This window comes from Phasianus colchicus, chromosome 2 (assembly GCF_987193195.1).
Source record: "Phasianus colchicus chromosome 2, bPhaCol1.hap1.1, whole genome shotgun sequence".
NCBI classification, from domain to species: domain Eukaryota; kingdom Metazoa; phylum Chordata; class Aves; order Galliformes; family Phasianidae; genus Phasianus; species Phasianus colchicus.
Window position 1 is genome coordinate 103,461,801 of NC_143437.1, and position 14,584 is coordinate 103,476,384.

Genomic DNA, 14,584 nt, shown 5'->3' on the forward strand with positions numbered 1-14,584 from the left:
CAGTTCTACAAAATTACCAATATTCAGTTGTAGTGATTGTGATCAGATTTATATTTTAACTTGAGTTCACTCAAATGGTAACCTGCAGGTTGCAGAACCACATCTGAATAGGTGGCAAGAAATATTTGTAATCAATCTTCATTCAAGGAAAGAATGCTTGTAAAACTGCATCGCTGTGAACGTGAGATTTCGAATTGTCATTCTGTTAGAAGATTTTCTTAACAACTGTTGCTTATACCACCATCAGGGGACATGCAGTAACTTTGAAAGTGTGAGAAATAGACTCTAGTCATTCGATGTAGAATAGTGCAGTTGGATGTGGAGAAGCTGATGTGTGCAGTTCCTTCAGGGTGCTGGTATGATTGATGGGAGCACTGAGCTCTGGAACAGGCTGCCCAGAGAGGTTGTGGAATCTCCTTCTAAGGAGATATTCAAGACCTATCTGGATGCCTACCTGTGCAACCTACTGTAGGGTACTTGCTTTGACAGGGGGGTTGGACTCAGTGATCTCTTGAGGATCCTTCCAACCCCTGTGATTCTGTGACTTGAACTTAATGGGTTTTCTCTCTCTGGCAAGCATCCTTGCAAAACTCACTGCACAGGGCCTTCTTGCAGAGTGACAATTTTGCTTGTTGGTTAGACACAGGAAGTTTTGCTTCCCAAAGTGAATGGCTGGGCAGGAGTCGTTCTTGCATTTTTTATCTTGGCATCTCAATTTGGTAAAAAACTGAATCTACATTTTTTGGGAGTGGGGTTAGAAATAAAGCTGCAGCTTTTGAGCATTAGTCAGCCCTTCCTAGAGAATTCAGGTAGCATTTGCTGCCATTTCTATAATCTTGTGATGTCATTTCAGCAGACTGAAAACCTTGCCTTGAATGTGTCAAAGACCCCTCAGAAGAGTAGTGTCCATGGGACAGTACTAAGTAGCAATAAATGTATGAGTCTTGCCCTTGCCTACCTCCAGTGACTGGGCCATAAATCTCTGTCTGAGGCTGTTTTAATATTATACTAGACATTGCATTCTAATGGAATGAGCATGCAGCTGAGACATTAGCTCATGAGACTTAATCCATTGTTACCTATGATAATTCATTTAGTTTTTCAGTCTGTCTGCTTCTGAAGCTGTGAAATGGGTAAATTTGTAATCTATTCCATAAGATATTGTGGGAAGAGTTGCATGGCATTAAATCCTACTGAGGAATGTCTCAGGGGAAGCACTTGTTGTGAAGATGCTGCAGAAACTTACTATTCCTTTGGAAGGAGGAGGACTAAGAACTGCGTGAGGTTGACTTCAGAGAGGTGCAGGCTGTGGAAGGAGAAGCATCCTTGAGGACTATCCTAGCAAGGGCTGATGAGAACAATGGATATTCCAGCTGGAGGCTATGGAGGATGCAGGCAGATGTGTATCATAGAATCATTAAGGTTGGAAAAGACCACTGAGTGGTTCTGCCAACAGCCCATCACCACCATGCCCACAAAACCACGTCCCTCAGTGCCACATCCACCCTTTTATTGACAACCTCCAGGGACAGTGACTCAGCCACCTCCCTGGACAAAGTCGTGACTGCACGATGCTGTGGAATTTGTTCCTGGGGGAAACCTCCCATCTTCTTCTCGGCCAACAAATAACCTTTGTTGGCTCTCATTTGTTTCATGTGTTTATAGACCTTTCCTAATTCCTCTTGCTGTGTCATTTCCCCCCCTCCTTCTTTTGTCTTGCCTCAGAAGCATCAAAACAAAACTGAATATAAATTAAAAGTGTTTCATGGACATGGTGCTTGTTACCATTCTTTTTGCAGGGTCTGGCTCTTCCACCTCTCTTACTTCTGCTACTTTGACTTTTTAGAGCAGGAGCTGCCTATTGTGGATGGAGCTATAGCAGTGGTTGGTCCCACATGCTTGCAGCATGAAAATGATTATGTTGAATGCTGACTAAAATCTAAGCACATATGGAGGAGAGGAGGAGGCTGTTCCTATTCATTGATGTCAGTCCAACCAGCATAAAGTCCTAAGAGAAGGGCCTGTGAATCCTGGGTTTGATTTGATGGTTTAGCTTTGATCAGGTGTGTGTTTTTTAGGTATTTTCTTGTTGCTGCTGTTGAGGGGGGTCCTGCTGGGTCTGTAAAAACCACATCTGACTGACGTGGAGTTTGAAATGAAACGTAAATGGTAAATGTACAGCAATTCTGCTTGGTTGCTGTGTATGATTTTCCTCTACACCTGTTTGTCATTGGTTTTCACACCTCAGTATGTTGCAGCAAAATCCCTGGTGCTCTTAAGGTCTGTAATTTCTGGCAGTGTTTTAGATGAGCATTATTTTAGGTCTGACAAACTACTGATCTCTTTCTATCACAAATGGCACTAATTTAAAGTTTGTGTTGATATATTTGGTGGGGGACACTCACTTCAGAATGGAGCAGCAAGTTGAAATGCATTGCACTGAAGAAAATCATGGGTTAACTTCTTTCTTTCCAAGAGATTTTTCAGCTCTCTCTCTCACAGACTCTTCGTAGTTTAATGTCTGGACTATTTTTTTTCTTTTTTGAAATGGGGAGACTGTTCTTTCCTCCGGCTATTTTCGGTGAGCTAGTTCCTGGAATTTTATAGAGAAAGGATAATATTTAGGTCATATGAAGTAGGCTGTTGGAGGCTTACTTCAAATATACTGTAAATATCATAGCAACAGCTATGAAAGAAGGAAAATAGTCACTCTCACAATATTAAACATCAAGTAGCTCAGCTGAGCTATTAATTAAAACTATCTGAAATGCGATGTAGTTCCACATTAGGCTGTATGAGCAGACCAATAAGATTGTTTTTACCAAAGAAAAATATCCATCCAAGAAAAGCGAATTAGGGGAGATTAAAGCTTGAACATTTTCTAAATGAAATAAACTGGAGAGGGAAATCATAGAATCACAGAATCGCTCAGGTTGGAAAAGACCTTCAAGATCATTGAGTCCAACCACAACCTAACCATACTACCCTAACAACCCTCCTCTAAATCATGTCTCTGAGCATCACATCCAATTGGTTTTTGAACACATCCAGGGATGGTGACTCAACCACCTCCCTGGGCAGCCCGTTGCACTGCTTAACAACCCTTCTGTAAAGAAGTGTTTCCTGATATCAAACCTAAACTTACCCTGGAACAACTTGAGGCCATTTCCCCTCATCATGTCACCTGTCACCAGTGAGAAGAGGCCAACCCTGCTCTTGCTGTAAGCACCTGTCAGATATTGAAAGAGAGCAATAATGTCTCCCCTCAGCCTCTTTTTCCCCAGACTAAACAGCCCCAGTTCCTTCAGTCTCTCCTTGTAAGGCATATTCTCCAAGCTCTTAAATATAATGCTTCTGTCATCCATGAGAAGTTTCTATAGCTCTACAGCAGACTAGCAAAGTCTTTGGGATTAGCAGGGACTGGAGAGCTGAGAAAGGGCTACAAATGCAACCCAGGTATCTGTACTTCATTATACTGAGATCTGCAAGGACATAAAAATTCAAGATGGTAGACATAAAAAAAACCAACGAAACAGCACAAGCATGCACAAAAAAACTAACAATAGAGAACCACACTCAGCCCAAAACAGAAAACAAACTACAACCTTCATCAGGGAAATATCAGAAGCAGACGTAAAGAGCTGGCCTAGATGAGGGTTTGGTTACGTGCACTGAGTCTCCCTGTGGCACCTGGTCAGATTAAGTTAATCACAAACTATCTACTGCTATCTAGTGTTACACTTTGGCTCGTGGGTAAGAGCTCTTTAGCAATTGGGAATTGCCAGGATCACTTTTCAGGGGCTGGGGAGTCCTTTCCTGAGATGATGTGACTGCTGGTGCAGGAAAGGTGCAGCCAGGCCAGAAGAGGTGCTGTCATTTTCATGTTGTTCCATGGTTCCCAAGTGGCCTACTGGCACAGAGGGACACAGTGGTGACTGCAGCCTTGCAAATGGAGAAAGTATTGTAGGTGACCCTGAAAGGACAGGTGAACAACAGGTCTTCCTTGATCAGTTCTGCCTAAATCCATCCTGTGTAGGCTGCTGAATTGCAGGGAATTTAGCTCCAAGCCCAGCTTTCAGGCCATTCATAAATACAGTGAAGATGTTATCTTCTGTGTCCTGTGTTTTGACACTTTGATTTCTCTCTGGCAGTTGTATTCAACAAATACAGCAAGGACAGAGTACTTGTGAAGTGGTGTTCCCCTGTGGATGATCACTCTTTTGAGAAACATAATGTGTGATATAAGAGGCGAGAAGCCAAGGGTTTTCCTTCCCCCTCCCTTCTTTTATTTTGCATTATTGTCATTTCACGCTTATATCATCGCAGTGATTTTGTCAAAGCAGTTTGAAGGCTCCACTCCTGCCCATCTTTCCCTTTGGAGGGGCAGAAGGAAAAAAGTTGGCTTGTGTTTACCCTTCTTGTCCTCAGGCACCAGCAGATCAGCACTGAACTCCCTGAGTGACCTCTGTATTTGTGGCTGAAGTGGTCACAAGCAGTAGATGAGGCAGACTTGAAGTCCTGTGAAAGTGTTCTTTTGTAGGAGAGGATGCTAGGTTTGGTGGATGGGTCGTGTGTTATTGGCCTACCTAACAGGAGCATTCAGAAATACAGGATTATGGGACTGACAGATGAATGGGTTGAAGCTTACACTCGGTAAAGCAGATGGATGGGAAAGTTTGAAACAAAGCATCCAGACCTGCATCCAAGTGATCTCATTAAGAAAAGGATGCAGGAAAAACAAGGCCATGGGAGAATCAAGCTCCCATGCCACAACATAAGTACCCAGTTGTGGGTTACCTTTGCTTCCTCATTCCAAATGCTGATGGGATTGTAAATGTCTCTGTTAAATGTATGCAAACCAGATTGTACAAAGTAATGATTTAAAACAACAACAGTCTTTCATCCTTGGTGAAACCAACAAATATTATAAAATCTAAATTGTCTGGAAGAAGTTGTTTATCTTCAGCTTCTGACAGCATTCACAGCTGAAATATATAAATGCTCTCAATTCTAGCTTTTGAGCCTAGATTTAATGAGGTGCTCAGAGGGAAATCTTTGGATGGGCTTGTATAAATTGTAGAAACACGCCATTGCATTGTCACAGATGACTGTTTTTCAACTTTTGATCCATTTTATAAGTAATCATTTTATCAGGCAACACCTGGGTCTACTCTTTACCTGTCCTTTTGAAAATAATTTTCAACAGTAACGTGTAATCACTGGATGGAAACGGAGTCTTGTCACTGATGCTGCTGAATAATAACTGGTGAATGCAGCTCTGTGTGAGCTGCTGGCTGTGTGCGGGTGCAAGATGCACCTAGCTGCAGTTCTGTGCCAGCCATCCAGTTTGTTGAAGTTGTCTTTTGAATCCTGCGAAAGAAGGAGGGAGGGGAATATAAAGGAAGAAGGACGTTCTTCTAATGCATCGCTATGGTTTTATCGTCCTAGTGATAGGACAAGAGGTAATGGCCTTAAGTTGTGCCAGGGGGGAGATTCAGATTGGATGTTAGGAAGAACTTCTCAGAAGGAGTGGTGATGCAGTGGCACAGGTTTCCTAGGGAGGTGATGGGTTCACCATCAATGGAGGCTTTCAAGAAAAGGGTAGATGTGACACTGAGGGATGTGGTTCAGTGGGCAGGGTAGTGATGGGCTGATGGTTGGACTAGATGATCTTAATGGTCTGTTCCAGTTTTAATAATTCTATGATTTTGTTGTAGTTCACCACTGGGTGTGGCTTAGTGATGAGAGATGCTATCTGATTTGGCATCTTCTTTTTTCTTAAGAAGTAAACCAACACGTTGTTTAGAAGATCCTTACATTAATGTCAGAATGAAATTATGCTTTGCCAAGGATGTCATGGTAAGAAGTAGAGCCTTTAGGAATGCCAAGGTGTGTGTCAGTCTTAAGAGACTGTTGTTAAACTTGGTCTGCTGTCTGTGTGCTAAGTACAAACTGATTTTTCTAGAAGCAAATGAATCCTCTGTATGTCTTCCCTGTTGTTAACAGCCTAAAATAAGTCTAAATAAGTACACTCTCTTGGTTTTTCTTCCAGTGTGAATGTGAGAGCTATAGATACCAGTCTACTGCTTTTTTCTTTTTTGCTAAGGACTAATATTTTGATGTGTTCCAGAAGGATGGTGGTTAGGAATCACTCTCAGCCTTGTGAAGACAGCTATCTTAAGTGTTCCTCAAGCTCATGGGGATGATTCTTCAGCTAAATGAGCCAACTAAGCACATGGAGAAGGGAACAGAAACCTACCACGTGCCTGAAGTCCCTCTGCTCTGAATCTAGTGCCTGAGTTACCTCAGCCTGTCCCTGATGTGACTCCAGGTGTGCTGCCTGTATCTGTAGTTGGTCACCTTTACACTTGCACTCATAACTCAGTCAGTGTAGCAGTCAGAAGATATGTTTATTAGGAAGCTTCATGCCTCAAAATTGTCATTTAGTTTTATGCAGTGGTAGATTGTTCCTCGTGCTTTCAAAAGAAAGGATCCCTTCCAGAGAGACCTTGATAAACTCCAAAGGTGGGCCCTCGTGAACCTGATGAGGTTCAACAAAGCAAAGTGCACTTGGGTCGAGGTAATCCCAGACATGTATACAAATTGGGAGAACTCCTTGAGGGTAGCCCTACTCAGAAGGACTTCAGGGTCCTGGCAGATCAAAAACTTAACGCGAGCCAGCAGTGTGCACTTGTAGCCCAAAAGGCCAATGGTATCGGGGGTTCCATCAGAATAGGAGTGGCTAAAAGGGTGAGGGAGGGGATTGTCTTCCTCTATTCTGCCCTTGTGAGGCACCAGCTGGAGTACTCCATCCAAGTGTGGGGCCCCTGACTTGTTGAAAGGTGTCGAGCTTTTGGAGAAGGTCCGGAGAAAGCCATGAAGATGATCAGACAGTTGGAGCACCTTTCCTATGAAGGAACTGGGTTTGTTCAGCCTGAAGATTAGAAGGCAGCAGGGAGACCTCATTGCAGCCCTCCAGTGTTTGAAAGGAGTTTATAAACATGAGGAAAATCAACTTTTTACAGGGGTAGATAGTGATAGGAGGAATGGTTTTAAACTAAAGGAAGGGAGATTTCGGTTAGACACTGGGGGAAGTTTTTGTACTGAGAGTGGTGAGGTGCTGGAATAGGTTGTCTAGGAGGTGTTTAAGGCCAGGCTGAATGGAGCCCTGGGCAATCTGACCTAGTACTTGATGTAGTGGTTGACAACTCTGCCTGTGGTATGGGGGTTGGAACTTGATTATCCTCGAGATCCCTTCCAGCCCAAATCATTCTATGATGATTCTATGATTCAGCGAGGATGTATCAAAGGAGTCACCCTATCTGTATGGTGAGGGAGAAAAGACTCAGGAGAGCACTTTCCTTCTGATGAGCTACAGTTTTTTTGAGTGTAACTTCATTTTTTTCCCCTCTGTTTTTTCTTTGCCTGGAAGAATTTGGGTTGTTGTTCTTATTGTCGTGTCTTTATCCCGGAGTTTCAACATTTTCTGAGTTGGTTTTCGCTGGCAGCTTTCAGTGAAACTGCTGTTATTGTATCCTTCATGCCATTGTCTGTGGTGTGAAATGGTAAGCTGCTTAGCCACCAGTGTTTAACTAAAGCCCCTGTTTTTAAATAGAGTTGGTGTGGTTAGTGCCTCTCAAAAGTTTGTGGATTTCTTCCCGCTGTGCTCTTTTGGTGACACTTCTTATTTACTTTGTCATTATAGATCATAGCAGCTTTGTGGGTCAGGTCCCCTATAGAAAGGATTTGACTTCTTTTAGAAGTTACCTGTTTAGTATCATAAACTACATAATTCTTATTTTAAAACTGCTTTTCATTCTTTATTTCTAATATCGAATGCTTATTTCTCTGGAGATATCTGTGAGTGGTTGAATGTAAGAATTCAACTCTGTAAGAATTCTCTTTCTTACAGAGAATATCCCCTACCTCTGATTTCTACATCTCTAAAATTATCTTCCATTGTGGGAAGCAGTTGGTGTATAGCCTATAACACGTCAGTTCTGAATTGTTGGATATGCATCTTACAGTCCATAAAATCCTTTATTGATACTGATCTGAAATTGCTACTGTAATCGTGCTTAGTCCTCCAACATGGTTTTTCTTGGTATTTTCTGTTTTGTCTTTTTAAAGTTTGTTTTTTGTTCTTGCTTTGCATGAAAAGTGATCAGATCAGATGTCAGCTGCACTACACACTTTAATATCCTGGATAAGTTCAGATACATTTTCATTCCAGTAGACAGGCTTTTAATCTGATCTATGGGTAGATACCTTACTAGCGGAATGAATATTCCACCAACCAGCAGCAGAGTGATTCTGTCAGTCTTATACCATCCTGACTTTTCATTAGTAGCATTTCTGTATATATATAAAAATATATATATATTTGTACATAGATGTACTTCTTTACTTTTATAAATAAATATTTTCAAGCACATGTACTAATTCCATTCTTTTCTCTGGTTGTCAGACCTCTCCAATGTACGCAGATGTCATGGCTGAGGACACTGTCACAGTGTGCAGCAAGCTGCGAGTTCATCAGCACAGTTGTCTGTTGGTGTGCAGTATCCTATAATTGTCATTTTCATATATCACGTTTGAAATGCAGCTCGGAGAAATTGGCTGTTAATTGGCTCCCAATCCTTCTGCAGTTTTTCAGCATTACAAGTCCTAATTTAATGTTGCTCTTTCTGCAAGGAGGAAGAACCATTTTCCTGTCTTGGTTCATCATGCATATGATGAATTCTTATATATAGTTATATCTTTTAACCCACTCCTTGACTTTGGCATAAGCTGTGAATTTTGAGAACAGATTAATCTGTTTTCTTAGTTACTTGTATAGCTTTTAACCTTGCTGATTTCTAGTATCCCAGAGAGCTATAATTGAAGCTGGTAGAGTAGCATTCATTTTGGAAATTGCTGTTGCATTTGGAAAATGTTACTGCCACTCCTCCATGCTTTCCCCAGCTGTGTGATGCTGTGCTGTCAGTAAAAGGGGAGTCAGGAGCGCTCTGGTATCCAGTTCTATCAGCCAGCCATGCCAGCCCAGCCCGAGATGTCATTGAAGTGATTTGACTAACACAGGCAAGGAGAGGCTTGCATAGTGCAGCAGAGATGGAACTACTACTTGGCAGATGGTGATTGCAAGTGACAGAGGGTAGTAGCATCTTCAGCTGCTCCTGATGTATCCATTCGCAGGGCTGTCTTCTAAGAGCCTCAGTACCCAGATAATTTCTCTGAAGACTCTTTCTGAGACATCATTTAGCATACAGTTTGTTGCATTGGTAAGGTTGTTTGGTTTATTGACCCAAGTGCTGTTCTTGGTATCTCAGTTTGCCTGTCACTCGTAAGTCTGCAGTTCACTGCTGAGGATAAGCGAGAAATGGGTGGGTATGTAGAACAGCAGCTGGATTGCATTGCACTTTATCCTTACTCTCCTGGTTCAAAATTCTCATAGGATGCCCTGGTCACTTCTGCCATGTTGAGATACAGATTGTGAGGAAGAGACCATTGGCCAAGGCTGTTAAATTGTAAACGATATCCCTCTCAGTTAATGCCACAAGAATAGATGCTTTCCCTTGCCTAGTTGTGCTTGGTCCTTTTACACGAGCAGTGTGTACTTTTGAGAGCTACAATGACAATAACTTGTTCTCCTTCATTTGTGTATTTGTGTGCATGGTGGAAAAATTTTCACTGCTGTTACAGGAAGGAATTTTGTTTGCATAGGAAGTCCTAAATGATACTGGCTTGCTGTCATGCAGCATGGCATGCTGATCTGTAATCTGCAGTCCACTGGCCAGGTTGTTTGGCTTTCTTATAATCGGATCTCCCTCTATCACTGAATATCTGCAGTGTAAAATATATATAAAAAAATCTTAAGGATGTCTTCTGAATGCAATGTGAGTATTATTTGAAAGCCTTCTTCACTTAAGTGACATAGAATTACAGTGGAAAAAAATGTATAGGCATGCATCTCCAGCTTTCCTGGGATCATGGGCAGTGTTACATATTACTGCTAAAGCCTGTAATCACAGGTGGAGACTGCTGCAAGGGATAATCTCTTGTTTGTTACATTGAGTGCTTTTTCTTTTCTTCTGTTTTTTAATGAGTCCCTTTCTGAAGTAGGCTAAGCCTAGTTGTCCTTTTATCAAATCCCAGTTGGTGATCGCTATTAGCAACAAGATAACACGTTTTCACAAGCTTGCACCTGGTTTAAAAAAAAAAAAAAAAGTGTGTACTGCTTTGCATATAAGCTTTGTCTCTTAGGTTATAAGAGTTCACTTTGAATGGCTGATTCATTTTCTGTACTTCTGCTCTGTGAGAAGCTGTAACGTGTTTTGTTGGGCTTGCATGTTGTGAAATTAAGTAACTGGAGAAGTTTCATATGCAGATTTTTCATCTCTGTTTGACATTAATAATTTAATTCCATAATGAATGGAAAGCATATGTGTGAATGCCACAAAGGTATAAAATGAAGATTGTTTTTGAAGAAATAATGCTAGCCTGATAGAGGACCTTGTAGCCTTAAACAGTTACTTGCTTCAGTAGAAGCTGAGTTATTAAATCAACCGTATAAAAAGCAGCTACTGTAGTCCTTCCTAGTAGATTTTCTGCAGATAAAGAAGGGCTATTTATGCTGAATCCAGCATTCCTTAAAATCAATGAAAAAGTTGTTTTATGTTTGTGAACTGTAGGTCTTAAGTACTGGAAACAGTGAGTTGACATAACAGCTCAGTATGTGTTCTGCCTCTTCCCCACCACCAACCCTACCAATTGGTTTGAGTTATCTTAATTTTGCCCACAGAAGCTGTACTGCCATTATGTGCAATCATGGGTAAACACAATACACCTCATCAGTGGTTGTATCTTTATGAGCTTATAAGGTACCAGTGAGGCAGAATTTGAGGGGAATCATACTACAAACTGATGCAAAGAGTAAAAGCAAAGTTGTTAATATTGCTTGTGATGGATGAAATGTCAACACCTGCAGAAAACTGAAATATCCAGTGTTTACATACCTGGCTCTGCTTAGTCTTCCCATGGACAATGAATAGCACCTAGATGTTCTATAACAATGCCAAGTAAATATATTTTTTGGAAGCATATCAGTTCTGGCTGAATAAACATACAGTATAGTAGTACTGTTTCGTTCCAGATAAGTTGTTCATAAGTAGATACTTGAAATAACAAATCCTTCCTATAGCTCTCCTATGGCACAAGTAAAAGTGTATCACCATTCAGCAAAGTTCTTGATGTTTGGATTTTAGTGAAATGAGTGGGAGAGAAGGTCTTGAATCTGGTTTGGTTTGCAGCCCCCCAGCAAACACTGCAGGAGACTTCCCAGCATGTTGTAAGCTTTCTGAAGAACTGACGTTGGTGTTAGGCTCTGTATTTGTTTCGTGTGGAAGCTGATAGGCAGCCTCATGTGAATACAAGAGGCTGTCACCCCCGGGATGCTCCCATGGGGTCTCTAAGTGGGAGTGTTGTGGCATACACTCCCTCAAGGCAACAGGGGTCTGTACCCAGCTGTTTGGTAATACCAGTGAAGAAAACAAGCCAAATGCTAACTAGTTCCTCAGAGGTTTTTGCTCAGCCCTTTGCTTTGGGAAGCTGGTTGCTGTAGAATAGTTACGTGAGTGAGGAGCAGCTGAGGTTACCAGGAACAGCAGGTGAGAATGATAAAGCCTTAACAGAATGGTCAAGGTTGGAAGGAGCTTTGGGAGATTATCTAGTCCAACCCCCTCCTCTAGCAGAGGCAGTGCAGGGTACCCCGCACCACATCCATGGGGATTTTGAAGGTCTCTAAGGAGGAGACCCTGTAGGCTTTGGGCAACCTGTGCCAGTGCTCTGTCACTTGTACAGCACCAAAGTGTCAATTTCTGCCTGTTGCCTCTTGTCCTGGCACTGAGTAGAGCCTGGATCTGTCCTCACTGCACGCTCCCTTCAGGTATTTATACACGTTTATGGTTTCCTCGTGAGCACCCTTGTCTCTAGGCTGAACAGTACCTGTTCTCTGAGCCTTTCCTCACAGGTGAGGTGCAAGTAGAAGAGCTCTGAAGTGCAGTTGTAGATATGCCCTGAGCTAATTAACTCATTTAACTCATACATCCATTTGAAAGAAGATCGAGCACAACAGATGTGGTTTGTTTAGGTGTTGTTTTGTGTTTTTTTTTTCCTTTCCCCCAGCTCTCCTCCCCCACTTAAACTTGCCAGTTAAAGCAGCATGGGCTGAGCTCCTGACTGGTCAGGGGCATACCAATGCTTGCCTCTAAGGCCCACTTCAGTCTCCCTATAACTGAGACTGCTTTAAATGCTATAAAGTTTGAGGCTTTTAAATTTAGAGCAGTTCTGTGTGGCTACCTGTATGTCGGTAAGCTAAATAAAGCCAAGTCTAGGCTTGCGTGGGGCTGTGCATGAGGGATATCTCAGTGTGCCCCTGGGCATAGTTTTGGCCAAGGGCTTTCCCTAAACAAAGCCCAGATGTGAGCGTGGGCTGAGCTTTGTCTCCATAGGGAGGATGAACAGATATGCTTTTCTGTAGGTAAGTGTGGACATATGTATGGGAGCTACGCCGTGCTGTTTTCCTCCAGAAAATCAACTCTGATTTTGTCCAATTGATAGTCACTGTTCACTGCTAACACAAATGTTCCTAGATTAAAAGCCATTCTGAGGGGCAATATCCAGGCACATGTATGTGCAAATCTTCCTAACCCCCACCTGACCCACAGCTCCATGCTGTCCCCTCGGGCTCTGTCTGTCACAGAGCTCAGCGCTGCCTCTCTGCTCCCTGTGAGGAGCCACAGCCGCCATGAGGCCTCCACTCAGCTCCTCTGCAGCTCCCAGCAAACCCAGGGACTTCAGCTGCTCCTCATAATACAGATTTCCCTCCAGGCCCTTCTCCATCTTTGTAGCCCTTCTTTGGATGCTCTCTAGTAGTTTTATGTTGGTTTTATGATGTTAATTCCTCCTTGAATTCCACCCTGAACACATGCTGTTACTTTGTCAGGTCTAATTGAGGGGCATTAGATGCACTTGAAAGTGCTTATGTGTTTTCACCCCATTTTTGGTAGTCTATTAATCTCTGACACAGTTTCATGAAATACGGCCTTCGTTTGACAAAATTAACTTTTCTTGATCCAAGAGATTAAATGTGGCTGTAAATTTTTAAGTAGAACCAGTTGCTGCTTTTCCCCATCAAAGAAAGCCTTGTGAACTTGAACGAGCAAGACTTAAGGAAAACATTCTCCTGGGAAAGGTGATTAGTTAATACTTAAGCGATATCTTTCTCTTTCTTCTCCCCATTTCTCCAGACCTGAAACAACGCAAACACTTCCTACATCAAAAGAACACCACAGACCTTTTTATTGGACGTATATCACAAGCCTTTACTTTTCACCAGCTTGAGCAATGGTGCAGGTTTTTGCCATTCCTTTAATAACTTAAAGTAGGTCGTAAGACCCACCACCGCATCCTCCAACTAGTATAAATCTTGGTTTCCAGAGTTTTAATTACAGTGGCTGCTCCCATTAGGTGGTCTTGTTTCGTGGCAGGATGCTAGACAGCTCTCTTGCTCTAAGTCATTTATGTGGACTGCGGGTATGTCTGTCAAACCATAATGAGCAATGAAAGAATGAAGAATGTTAATTTAACTGATGCTGCTTTTGCTGTTAACGTAAGTACCACCAGCTGCACCTCATAAACATTGCTGTTTGCTTGCCTGAGCTTTGCTATTCAGCGAGACCCAGCTTGATTGATAGAGGCAGAATTAGAATGATGGCTTGCATGTCGCAGCTCTTCTGTAACGCTACTTCTGTGAATGCTTTTTTGTTGCAAGAGACAGCTCCTAAATTTTAATTGCTTTTCAAACTAGCAAGTGCTGCTTGTGTCAAATGCTGATAATTGGTTTATGACATGGAGGTATTATAAATTAAGGAGAGGTCAGTGTAGATAATGTGTGTATTACCTGCTGGAGGAAAAAATGGTTGGGCAGAAGTGACACTTGGGAGAACCTTGCTTGGGTGTGCGGAGCACTCAGTGCTTGAGTGCGCCTTCTTGAACAATGGGCCCTGATAGGAAAGGACTGCCTGGAACAATAGCAGTGCTCCAAGTCGCTTTATAATTAGAGAAATTACTGAATAATTCAAAACTCTGTGAATGGTTTTTGTTTTCCGGCCCATTAAGTGTTCATGCAAACCTTCAAAATAGAGCTGCATACCTCCTCTCACCTGTCAGCCATCATGTGCGCTTGAGCAAAAGCAGGTTTTGTTCCTAGGGCACATTGCTGGGAGGGTGATTAACCCCCAGGATTTGATGCAGACCACTTGTGCTCTACTGCCAACTCATCCAGAAGCATCTCTCTTCCCTTCCAGCCCTTACTCCCTGATTAATGGGCTCCCGTATTGCCTAGTATGAAGCTGCTTCTCATTGACGTCCTGTCCAGCGTTTCCTTCTTGGCCGTGTTTGTTTCTTGAAGTCTTCCTTCTTCCCAGTCTCACTCTGTCCTGACATACTCAGTTATTTTAGAAGTGATTTACTACATGTTTCTGGCTTTACTCTGAGAGTATGTCACGGTGAAATGCTTTAAATC

At 42.3% G+C, this 14,584-nt stretch overlaps 1 protein-coding gene across 4 annotated transcripts in view; it reads left to right on the forward strand.

The window, feature by feature from the left end:
• KLHL29 (kelch like family member 29) overlaps window positions 1-14,584 on the forward strand; it is a 403,358-nt gene that overhangs the window by 38,868 nt on the left and 349,906 nt on the right. The window contains exon 1 of one of the 4 annotated variants that reach the window (XM_090136445.1): window positions 11,823-11,944. The exons of the other annotated variants lie outside the window; for them this stretch is intronic. The gene's annotated coding sequence lies outside the window, so the exon portion shown is untranslated. Of the gene's footprint in view, window positions 1-11,822; window positions 11,945-14,584 lie in introns of those variants that run through there. 4 annotated transcript variants of the gene reach the window in all.